General features: G+C 43.3%; 2 long non-coding RNA genes across 2 annotated transcripts; both read left to right on the plus strand.

Moving 5' to 3' along the window:
- The first annotated feature begins 3,429 nt into the window (after positions 1-3,429).
- LOC126536230 (uncharacterized) lies at positions 3,430-7,751 on the plus strand. The gene is made up of 3 exons (XR_011893079.1): positions 3,430-3,828; positions 5,959-6,111; positions 6,193-7,751. It is a non-coding gene; the product is annotated as an uncharacterized lncRNA (long non-coding RNA).
- Positions 7,752-8,620: 869 nt separating this feature from the next.
- On the plus strand, positions 8,621-9,988 carry LOC140216417 (uncharacterized). Its single transcript, XR_011893080.1, has 3 exons — positions 8,621-8,847; positions 8,933-9,007; positions 9,803-9,988. It is a non-coding gene; the product is annotated as an uncharacterized lncRNA (long non-coding RNA).
- The last annotated feature ends 2,481 nt before the right edge of the window (positions 9,989-12,469 follow it).

Below are 12,469 nucleotides of genomic sequence, written 5' to 3' on the forward strand. Positions count from 1 at the left end.
TTAGCATAGTTAGCTTCACAGATCATTTAACACTGATGATACTTCTGGCATTTTCATGGAGTGCACAATCTCATTTGCATAGGGCTTTAACACAATCTCAAAAACAAAGTGCAGTTCTGAAAAAAGCTTTTCTACAACCGCATGTGGCAAATTGTGACACTCGGTCACATTGAAGAAGAACCTCCATATAGCAGATTTTGCTTGCTGAACGAAGGAGCAAAACCCATCATTTGGGGAAGCATTGCAGTTCCTTCATGATCGAACAGGGGACTGCCAATAGGCGTTGAGTTTTCTTCCACCATGATGCTTTCTACCAACACTGGGTCATTTTCCAACGGTGCCAAAGATTCTTCACTTTCCTGTGATTGGTGCGCCCGTTGGAGGCTTGTGCCTTGCTCCTTAAGCACATTTCTGTGCTGACGGTACAAGTACGAACGGTATGACGAAAAGTTGGTGTAGGTGTTGGCACAATCATCAATGCCACAAAATATTCGGAAATTTGGCTCCCCACTATGTGCCACACCTATGTGTGTGACCACTTTTGTAAACTGAAATGAAAAATATGGGCACCTTGGACAGTACTTAGCTTCCATTACTACATGTGCCATGTCAAAAATATATTCCTGTCACTGGAGATGAGTTGGATACCAGGGACAATCTGACCACTTATAACAATCTCGTTAAGGCCTTTTACCTCAGTCGTTGAATCTTCCCCCCACCTCACTCCAAGTTCAGCTGTGCGCAAGCTACCACGCTGTGTCTGCTACAAACACGTACCCTTTACCCGCCCGCCTCCACCTTATATTCCCAGACGTTTACACTACCCCAACTGCCGGTGCTGTGGCACTCACCTGGCTACGCTTCTGCATATGCTGTGGGCATGCCCAGCACAGTACACGCACATTAGCACCACAACCCTCTCGTCGAGGTTGCGTGAGGCTCTGCGGAGCTCCGCCCTCGACGACCAAACCTGGGCGACCGAGCACGCCCGTGAGGCGGCGGCAAGGCAAGGCCTCGACGTCCCCTCGTGGGTGGCTTAGGCCTGGCCATCATAAAGTGCTGGTTCTTTAATAAAAGTTTATTCCTCCTCCTTCTGCTGGAAATGAACCTCAAAGCTGTGGTAGATGCGGAAAGAGGCTGACCATGCTCCACGTCTATACTGTAGTGTCGGTACGCGGAAGCTAAGAGAAAGAAAATTTTTCCTCTGGCATACCGTTATTGTGTCCCACTTCACCCGGCAATGTTTCTTGGTAAAGAACCGCTTTTTACCAGCAATGCGGTCCTCAGCTTCTTGAATGATGTTGTCCTACATGTTATTAGTCCCGTACATTCGTAGCACTTCCTCTGTTCAGAGGAGGCCACTGCGATAGCAGTATTGCATAGCACATGCCTCCAGGCCCTTGTGTCTCAAGGGCTCAAACAAGGCAGTGGTGCTGTAGTCAATTTTAGCATCTGACATTTTTTTGTATGTTGTATCATTCTTTCGCAGTGCATCTTAATGCTCATAGTACACGTCATTTCTCATTACTCATGCCATAATCTTATTACACATTGAATTTACGCACTTTAAGCGACCATTTTTAGGGCCCCTTTACAGCCATGTCACGTCAACATCATAGAACTCATAACTACACTGCGAACTCATTATTATGGGCATGGCGCTCTTTGGCCATACCTGGCCCTTGCGCCATTAAACATCAAACATTCATTCACCCAACTTATTAGGGTGTAAAGTAAGCTGATGTTCATCATGCTGCCTGCATGAAATCCCGTGTAAATGCAGCATGACCTCTGGCCTCTCCTTCAAGCATTCAGGCGGAGTCCTTTTTTTTCCACCCCCAAGTTTCGCACTTTCAATGAAAGACTCGGCCACAGCAAAAACTACCATCATAGGGAAGCTTGCTGAAAAAAGTCGGCCTGCCTGGAAGTCAAAGGTATTGTATATGATATGTGGGCACTAGTTCCAGAGCACAGATTCCATGCGCTGCCATGCAATACACTTTTTCTCAATCTTCGAGTGCGCAGGATCAAAAGGCACAAGGCCTTTCTTTGCAATGTGTAAAGAAATGTATTTCTGTAGTTTTACGTTCCAAACCACGATTCGATTGTGTGGCATGCTGTGGTGGGAGCCATTGGACTATTTTGAATGCCTGGGCTTCTTTGTATGAGCCTATATGCACATACACGTGCCTTCACATTTCACCCTATGGAAATGCAGCTGCCATGGCCACGAATCGGACCCGCAACCTCACGCTTAGTAGAGCAACGCCAAAGCCACTGAGCCACATGGCATGGCATGCGGCAGGTGGGAAGGATAGATCGCAGCTTCTCGATTTGAAACTGAAATTGTGTTCTGATCATGTACGTTGTGGGTACTTTCCACGTTGCCAAGAAAGGACTCCTGCCTTTTGATTATGCCCACTCGATGATTCTGAAAGTGTGCTATGCATGACTGTGCATAGAATCTGGGCTCTGGAAGTAGTGCTGACATCTCGTACAATAGATTTGATTTCCAGGTAGGCCACCTTTTCTTCAGTGGGCATCCTTATGGTAGTTTTCGTTGCTGTGGCCGAGTATCTCTCGCAAAGAGCTAAACTTGCTGCTGGAAGGGTAAAGGTCCAGCCTGAACGCTTGAAGGAAAGGCCAAAGGTTGTCTACATTTACACAGGATTTCATACAACCTCAAAAAGGTTGCAGGCAGACATGTTGACCCTCTCGCTTTTTCAGACCCTAATAAGTTGCAAGGACTCTGCTCCCGGGTGCATGCTGAAAGCAAATGAGAATATAAGATAATTATGGCGAAACAGCACAAATGACGGGGTGGGTGAAAAACGAAAAGGGCAATGTGCTGTCCACACCTGGCCGTTTTATGAGTCCCGTCGTCTGCACTGTTTTGTCATAATGTACTTAAACTAACAAGCCCTGCTAAGGACACTTGTGCAATATAAAACAACATGGGCATCCCTTCATAACCACATCATGCAACAAAGTTTACATTCGCCAGACAGAACTATGCACAAATGAGTATCTTAAGGAGGATGCTGAAATAGCAAGGAAGAGAATAGGTATGCACATTCGGCCATGCACTTTGCATGTGAGTGCGAGTAACAACTTCAGTAGGAAAATTCTAGGCAGCAGCAAAAGCGCATGTCACAGTACGCATTGGAGGCATTTTTTAACAAAAATAATGCTTCTGTTTGCGTCAAAATGAAGCATCCACAAGGCTGCACCATTCCGAGTGCAATCTTATGAATGCCATTTCTTGAACACTTTTTTTGTCGTCACATATTTTCCTTGAGTGCATGCTCTCGAGTGCATGCTCAACAAATGGTACATTTGTTGGTGCCCATGCTTGATATACTTTATTGGCTGTCTGTATGTTCTCTGCACTAAACTTCCATAGAATTTTACCTATGTTTTACATAAAAGAATCTCCTATAACGCCACGAGCGCAGGTATTCATAATTTTCCTACTAATATACAATTAAATTTATTTCTATGTTTTTCATTAGCTGTAGAGAAAGAATCTTGAAGATTGACTACCAGTTGACTACCACCTCCTTTATTCACTATAGGAAAATTCCGACATTCTTCTTGCTGTTTTATAGCTGTGGTTATTTTGACCTACTATTGCAGGGTTGTGGATGTTCTGGATGTTGAAGTAGCACAAATGCTGCTGCAACTAGCACCTACACTTACGTCGTACACACTCCCACCAGTACCGCAGGACATCCAAATGGCTGTTGAGAAACATCGTGCTGGGATGCACTTTGAAAAGAGGCAGCGACTCATCCAGTGGTTGTTGCACGAGCTCTGCTCATATGGAATGTGAGAGGCAGTTTATATACTTTTGCGCACCTTGTTTTTTCAATGCTGTTATCTTGTTGCACTGGATGGCCTTACTACAGTAAACTTGCAATAATTCAAACTTGGATATTTCATACTCTCAGTTAATTCAAACAAATTTTGTATTTTTGTTTGACCCACTATGTTTTTAATGTACCTAAAAGCCACTTAATTCAAAGTGCAGCATTTGGTTAATTCTGCTAGTTCAAACTTATTTTTCTTGTCCATACCAGAAATACCAGCTGCCTTTGTCACTTCAGCTGAACATTTGAGTGCATATATTTTTCAAACAGCTGAAAATGAAGCTGATTGCTTGCCTGCAGTTGTCAAAGCTGTCAAAACCATGAGGAGAAAAGAACTGGTTGCCCTTGCTGGTACAGAAAAGTTAGTTTTGAAGTCACAAGCTGCTAGAAAGCAGTCAACAATTTGCAGTTGATTTTAAAAATGCAAATAAATGAATGTTTCATTACAGTATAGGCTAATATGTTTCCCCAAGTCATGTTTATGCTTGCATCTGATAATTCAAATGACATTCTGGCGTCACCTCGAGTAAGAATTATCTGGTCTACTGTATGATGCTAAACAAAGTGAGCCTCCTGTTTCATTTTTTGTAGTACACACTGTTTCTTTGCACGTATGTGTGCAAAGTATTGTCAATGCAAGCATGCAATGTTGCTCATTCAGTTTTGGCCAATGTGCAATAATTGTAAACTAACAGCTAAGAGAAGTATGCTTGCATGAGCATGCAGGTTCACATACAGCCTGTTCCTACTTAGGGACTATCTAAAACAGTGCAAAAGATAATCATGATTCAACTAACTGATTTTGATCATTAGGTGTCACCTGTGGTGTAAAAGTTAACAGCACAGTTAAGAAAAGTTCAGCAAAGAACTTAAGGTATTTTAGGACACATGTTGCTTGCATTTGTATACACATCCTTGGATTGTGCCACAGAAATGCACTTGACATAGCCCAGTCACGTGAGCAAATTTAGTGACACTTCGAACGAGTTCACCTCGCTGAGTGTCGCTTCGGTGGCATGGTACTAGAAATCAAAATTAATTTGTCATTCGGGATTGATCGCTTGACAATCTACGAAGCCATGGGGTGTCGAAAATGAACATTTCAGCTTTATTTGGCTTTGCTTTTCTTGCAAAGGAGCTTGTAAAATTTGAAATCATGAAAAAAAATTATCTTAGAATTAGTGCACTCTTCATTGAGCATTTATTTATTTTTTAGAGCGCAAGACCATAAGCTCTGATTAAATAGTCACTTTTTCACAAAGTAAAAAGGCACGGCACTAATATACTCAATTTTGGTGTGTAATAGGAGCAACAGGTGGTCAGGCAAATGAAAGTTCCACTTTCAACTTTCATAGCCAGCAAGTCAATCTGTGACATTAACACCCAAAAATCAGTCCTGTACGTAGCACTGTAGCGTTTCTGGTATTGCTCCCACTACCTCAATTAAGTCAGAAATTTGTGTTGTATGAGAAATGCCCATTACCTTAATCAGTAAGCACACTTGGTTTTATTTTCATGCGTGATATGCCTGTAGTACTGCCGCAGTTTTTTGTTAGTGACACAGCACTTGATCTCTCTGAAAAAATGACGGCTTATCAGTGACTGCTGTGCAATGTTGTTTCATCTGTTGCATTTGGTACTGCACAGAAGTATGCTTTGGCCAAATATATTTAGCACGTAGCTTTAATTCTCCCGTAACTGCCAGCAGGTACTAGCAGGTACATTCACATGTAGGCTTTTGATTAGCTAGCATGTGCACTGCGAGCACTCAACATGGCTTGTAATGAGGTCGGTGTTATTCATCTCATGCACGTAATGGGAACACCTGAGAAAGCATTTGCATGTTACAGTGACCCGTAGCACCTTGCACATGCCCTAACCACTCCGAACACTAATTTGCGTATTTTAATGTCTTGATGCATGCTTTAGAAAAAAATTCACATTTTGTCTTAATGTTTCAGAATGTTTCAAAGCAATGCTATAAACTGGCAGATCTGCCAGTTTCTAGCTATGCTTTGCAGTTTTAACCAAAACCTATTAGTAACCATATTGTGAGATGTAATAAAATGTTGACATTTTAAACTTTCAGGATTCTTGGAGGGAATCGTTGCGCTTCAAGGCGAAGTATGAAAGGAGAAAGATAAAGATACAGCATGGGGAAATTGTGCCTACCAAAAGGACTCACACAAGTACATTGACCAGTGGCAAGACAACGGCAAAAAGAATTAAAAGACTTACTGCTGTAAGCATCAGTTGCCTGGGGTTGGCATGTAACAAATCATTTAATTTGAAAGGTGTCTGGTACATTCTTTTTCTTTCTTAGGTTGTTGAAGTGTGGGATGGCGAAGATGAGAGCAGCATCAGAAGCCACATCACTTCTATGAAAAAGGAGCTTCTGAAACCAAAGGCTAACTTTTCATATGTCACAGACTGCATGTTACGGACATTCAGAACTTGACGGGACTGGATTGAAAAGGAGTGCCCATCGATCCAGGCTATCACGGATGAATATCCAGCTCTGAAATTAAGCGCCATGGTAATTACTACTGTTTTTTTAAATGTCTTGTTGTATGCTCAGTTACCAAATACATTTCCCGTATTGCGTGGGGGTGCAGCATACTTCCATACGCATTCTGGCCAGGTTTGCAGAAGGAGGCAAAATAAGGCACAGTCATGAAAACAGCTCTAATGGCACATGTTAAATTTTTAAAATCTGGGAATGCAATGATTGTTTTATTATTTAGGTTTCACTGTAGCATCAGTGTTGTACTGTGGAAGTTTTACATGTTCGCAATAACTGCCTCTGAATAAGTTTAAGTCACAGCGCACTTATGTTCTGTTTAGTAAGCATAATAGTATTTGGACTGTACTGTTTCCATTCATTGCGCTTCCATCAATCTTTCATTAACAAATTGCGAGTTTAGTAGTTGCACGAATGCACTATTCTTTAGCGTTCTGCAACACTGCAGTAATTGGAATGGCTATGCACATGGCTTGCTGGAATATGAACACAAGCTAGCCTTCTCGGAGTTAAATGGCGGTGTGCCCTCCAAACAACTCTGTGCTATGTCACAGCTACTTTGGGCAACCGCACAAGGTTTATCACAGAAGTTTCATGACAAAAAAAAACTATTCCAAGGACTCATGCTCGCTGTTCACTGCTTGAATCCTGTGAGCCATTAGATAAAAGAGGAGAGGAAGAACATGGTGTGCTTTGATATAGGGTGTCCCTAAAATTTCCCCATCATTCATTGTCATGTTAGTGGCCTGCAGGAAGGCACTGAGAAAATCTTTCTCTTATACTTTGCACGTCATATTTGTGATATGGAATGCTATGGCTCCATTCAATGCATGGTGATGCCATGACCAGCCCTTGTACATGCAATGGACTCCTGGTCTGCGCAAAGTTTAAGTGGAACTTTCAAAAGAGAAACTAAAGCTGCTGCCTACCTCATTGCTTTATTGTTTGCTTTTAGCCTGTTCTCTAATTTTGAAGCTGCTGGGGTATTTTGTGGTATTATAATATTTTAGGATATTTCAGGTGACCACCATTGTTCAAGTAGCTTATCGTCCAATTCGCAGCATGTAAAGACTAAGTTGACCCACTTGTTAGCTACCCACTTCTTCCTAGTAGCTTTTGCAGCATACTTTTATTTCCATCACGGTTAGTTTGGTGCGCTCGAGTTGTAGCTCAAGGCTTGCAATATAAATTGTACTAACTGCTTTAGGCAAAATACACTGCTTGTACAGCCAAAGAATTTGTAAACAAGCAGGCTGTGAGACGAGTGACTGCAATTTTTTAGTTTCCTTTGCTTTAGAGCAAAGCGCTAATGTAAGGACTGACCATTTTATCTTTTATTTTTCCTCCATTAAGCTTCACAACGAGTTGCAGTTCGTTGCGCGTCTTACATGCTTGCCACCAGCTAGTTTCAATTGGATGACCATGTGCGTTTAACTGGTTAAAATTTAGGACACTAGTTTATGTCAACTGGTTGACCTGTTGCGTACCATTTAGCTTCAATTGGATGACCAGTTGGCTCCAACTGGATAACCATGTGTGTTTACTGGTTAACCAGCTGGATACCAGTCTACTTCAGCTGGTTGACCAATTGGGCACCAGTTAGATTCAATTGGACGACCATACATGTTCAACTGGTTAACCAATTGGAACCAGTTAGCTTCAACTGGTTGACCAGTTAGGCACCATTTAGGCTCAATTGGATGGCATCTGTGTTCAAATGGTTAACCAATGGACCATTTCGGAAATCGCAGCGCCGCGAGAAAACCTAGCGGGCGCGCGACGCATTATGGGAAAAGTGAGCGAGCGCCGACCAACCGCCCGTCTTGGCTTCGTCCTGCGTTCGCATAGCTGCGGTGTGTGTGTGTGCGCGTGCTTCGTTTGGTTTGAGATTTCCTGTAGTTTTTGGTGGTGGGCGGTTGCAGGTGCGTTATATTAACTGTTACGTGTCTGTGGGTTACTTAGTGACCTCAGCCACTACTGCGCGCGATGTCGTCGAAGTGCCGAGGCGGCGGCCAGACTTGTTGTGTGCCTGGTTGCGACAACAACACGCTGAAAGACAAGAACGTTTCATTTCACGCGTTCCCTGCAAACGAAAAAGAAAAAAAGGAGTGGGTGAGAAGAATCAACCGCCAAGGAAGTGCTGGTCGCTTCTCTTTGTGGCAGCCTTCTAACCACCACCGGATATGCGGAGCTCACTTCAACGCAAGTGGACGCCGTGGTTACCTGGACCGGATGCCAACTATTTTCCCCCATAAAGTCATCAATCAACTATCTCCTTCCTTTAATACCGGTAAGTATATATATTCAGACGGTTATTGCATGTTATCATAACTTCCAAATCTTTTCTAGTCGCGAAACGTAAGAAGACGAGCTCCCAAACCGCCTCTGCCAGCCCGGTGCTCCTTCTGAACGAGTTGGATATCGGCTGCGTAGTTGACGTGCCCCAATGCGATCAACGTAAGAGACGCTTTAACTGTGCCGTCTTTTTTCTGAGGCTTCGGCTTTGTGTGTACGCATTTTCACGAAAGTGTATTATACGCAGCAAGCGACGTTGTTTCCCAGGAGCCCACCCAGCTGACCTTCGGTGCACCGGCTTCGCCTCGCACGGAAACGGAAGGTTAGTGAGAATTCAAAATTCTCGCTTTCTGCATTCCACTATGAAAACTTATTTTTTGCATTTAACGGACCCCTATCGCGCCCACGGATGACGGGGTCCACGGGTGCTGTGGCGACTGGTATATTAATAGCGAGCGACTTCCTCATCCAGTGAAAACTGACGAAACTTTTTTCCCGCGAAGCCAGTTTTTCTCAAGCTTTTGCAGCTAGCCATGGGAAGTCTGCATGTTAGGAGTGGCAGAACCTCATGTGTTGTGTGACATAAATGTCATCAGTGATTTGTACCGTCCATGTGTTATTACTTCAGCGAGTTTTCTGATAAACGTGGTACCTCTTCCACCAGTGAAACTTCCATTGTGAAACTTACCCATTTAATTTCTTTCACCTCGATATTATTCCCTTTACCCCAGTTTGGAAAAATGACTCAAAAGTCAGGCTATCCAAATGTAGTGCAAATTTGGCGGAAATATACACTGGTAGCACAAGCTGCAATGTCGTCGAACTGCATGCTCAGGAGGGGCACAGACAGCTCATGAGGTTTACGAGTATAACTGGATAGCATTAATCTGGGCTTGCTGGTTGGTAAGCTGCTTGCACAGGTGGATCAGTGGAGTGAAAGAGAGTTGGGCTCTATGGCTTTGGCATCCTTGTTCTTTGTTGTCTGTATATCAATGTAAGCCGAGAGCAAAGGTTCAGAACACACATTGTGGGCTGAAGTGACTATATCAAACCCTGAAATCTGCATTAAAGCAGGGCCTAACCGTTCGCAAATCAATAAGCAGTTCTTTTTTTTTAGGTGCCGACCACTCGTACTCCATGGGGCCTCCAGACGCATCTGCTGCCACGCTAAGAAAAGTCAACTACCTTCTCGAAGTCTGTGGAAAACTCGAGCATGAAAATAGCTTGCTCCGCAAAGACAAAGCTGTGCTCCAGAAAGAGGTTGAGGATCTGAAGGCTCAGTTGCACGATGTGAAAGTTGAGGCGCTCAAAGAGAAACTGAAACTAGATCCTGTCTCCAAAGTTCATGATTTTGTTTCAGATGAGAAACGACTCGTGTTTTATACGGGGTTTAACTCCTTCAAAAGATTTGATGCGTTTGTGGAACATGTTGAAGGCATGTACGAGGCACTGAAAACGGGTGCTGGCAGGCCACCAGCACTGACAATGAAAGAACAGCTCATTGCAGTGCTTTGCAGGCTCAGGGTTGGGTTACTGGAACAGGATTTGGCATATCGCCTGAAAGTGTCTGTGTCGACCGTGAGTGCTATGTACACATTTTGGGTTAATTTCTTGTTTGAAATGCTAACCCAGATACCAATGTGGCCATCCCGTAATACAGTGGACCTGTTCATGCCAGACAATTTTAAAGAACTGTACCCATCTACACGCATTGTACTGGACTGCACAGAAATTTTTATCGAGAACCCGTCTGACTACAATACACAAAGCGACACTTTCAGCGCGTATAAAGGACACAACACCGCAAAAGGGCTCATTGGCATCACTCCGAACGGCTTCGTTTCTTTCGTGTCTAATCTTGCTCCTAGAAGACTTTCTGATCGAGAAATCACAAGACACAGTGGCCTGTATGAGTTGCTCGAGGAAGGGGACAGTGTAATGGCGGATAGAGGATTCCTCATTGAAGATGACCTCCGTCAGCTTGGAGTTGAATTAAACATGCCACCTATGTTGAATGGCCGCTCGCAGTTGTCACTGGCAGAGGAGTTAGCAACACGGCAGATAGCCAGTTTGCGAATCCATGTTGAGCGTGTCATCAGGGAAGTTAAAAACTTTAGAATACTCCGTGCTGTTTTTCCTAATGTTATGGCAGAGAAGCTGAACAAGATATGGAAAATTTGTTGCTATCTCAATAATTTCATGCATGAGCCCATTCTAAACCGATGAGCGATGGTGGTGTTTTTAATGTCTTGTACGTTGTGCATAATCTACTGTAATGCAGGGGTGCTCAAACTTTTTAGCCTTTTCAGTTGAAGAAAGACCAACCTTATTTGGCTAAAATGGAGTCGGCTCCTAACATGTTTCATTTCTGTTTTGGCCAGCTTCGGTCACGGAGCCTGTATTGAAAATATTTGCTTTATGGGGGTTTAACGTCCCAAAGCGACTTACGCTATGAGGGACGCCGTAGTGAGGTGCCCCGGAGATTTCGACCACCTGGGGTTCTTTAACGTGCACTGACATCGCACAGTACACGGGCCGTTAGAATTTTGCCTCCATCGAAATTCGACCGCTGCGACCGAGACTTGAAAAGGTGTTGGCCGGCATATGTAAAAGGGGTACGCAAGCTGCACAGCACTTGAACAAATACTTAAATTCAGTTATGACTGGCTCTATAGTGAGATAGCAGTAAGCAGCTAGAGCATTAGTCCCAAAATAACTGGCTAAGGCGGATGAAGACACACACGAATATAGGTGCTTGGCGATTCTAGGAAGTGTTCCAAGAAACCCAAGAGTTCCACAAAACGCAGCTTGAGAATCCCTGCTGCAGTGCAAGGCATTGAACTTGCGTTAAAGTACACTACTTCATGTACAGCAGACTAGAGCAGCATTTCTAGCTCCGCTGAAGTGAGCCTGAAGTCACTGTACAGGCTACATAGCGCTGCAATGCCTTATTTCTGTGTCGGTGTTGTGCAAATTATTGTAGCATAGAATGTGGCAGTACTATATCTGAGTCATGACTAAAAACCAAATCGCCAGTCTCATTGCTGAGCTACACAGACAAGATGGAAAGTTGGTGTTTGCAGCCATTGTCTTTTCTACCACAGTTTTTCTTTCCTAACTTTTTGGAGTGAAATCTGTAAAGTGAATTTCACTTTGTCATTTTTACATGTGTTAGTGACATGCTCATTTTTCAAAAAATTGTGATATATATGTATTGTATGTTTGTGTACTGTATATGTAAAAAAAATGTATATGTGTGCGAGTATTTCATGGCAATGAAATTTGAGACCTTTATTACAAACTCTCATGTAATGTCCTGCATGAAATACTTGAGGAAGAACTTATATAAATAACTGCTATCGCACTCAGTATCAGTATACAATACTCGAGATGCGGCAAGTTCGAGCTTGGTCGTCAAAGCAGTGTGAGCGCCTTGGGCACTCTCTATGACGGCACATTGATTTACTGTAAAGCACAAACCTTCGTTGGTTCACTCCACGTATGTTACAAGTCGTACCGAGTGCAAGAGTACCTACACTACGGAGAACACATTTGTCATTTCGCAAAGATTTTGCTTGCAACTTTCAATGCGGTTTCCTTACAGAGACCAATGCGAAGTCACTATCATCATCAAGTATAGGAAATGTTGAAGTATGTAGCTGCCCAGATTCCTGGGTCTAAGAGTGCATTATGTATGTGTTCAATGACAAGGCAGCAAGACGTGTGGTGCTTGACATTTACTTTTTACACACCGATTAGTTGCACACACATTTAAATAGGTGGT

The sequence above is a fragment of the Dermacentor andersoni genome, chromosome 3 (genome assembly GCF_023375885.2).
Source record: "Dermacentor andersoni chromosome 3, qqDerAnde1_hic_scaffold, whole genome shotgun sequence".
Classification (NCBI taxonomy): Eukaryota; Metazoa; Arthropoda; class Arachnida; order Ixodida; family Ixodidae; genus Dermacentor; species Dermacentor andersoni.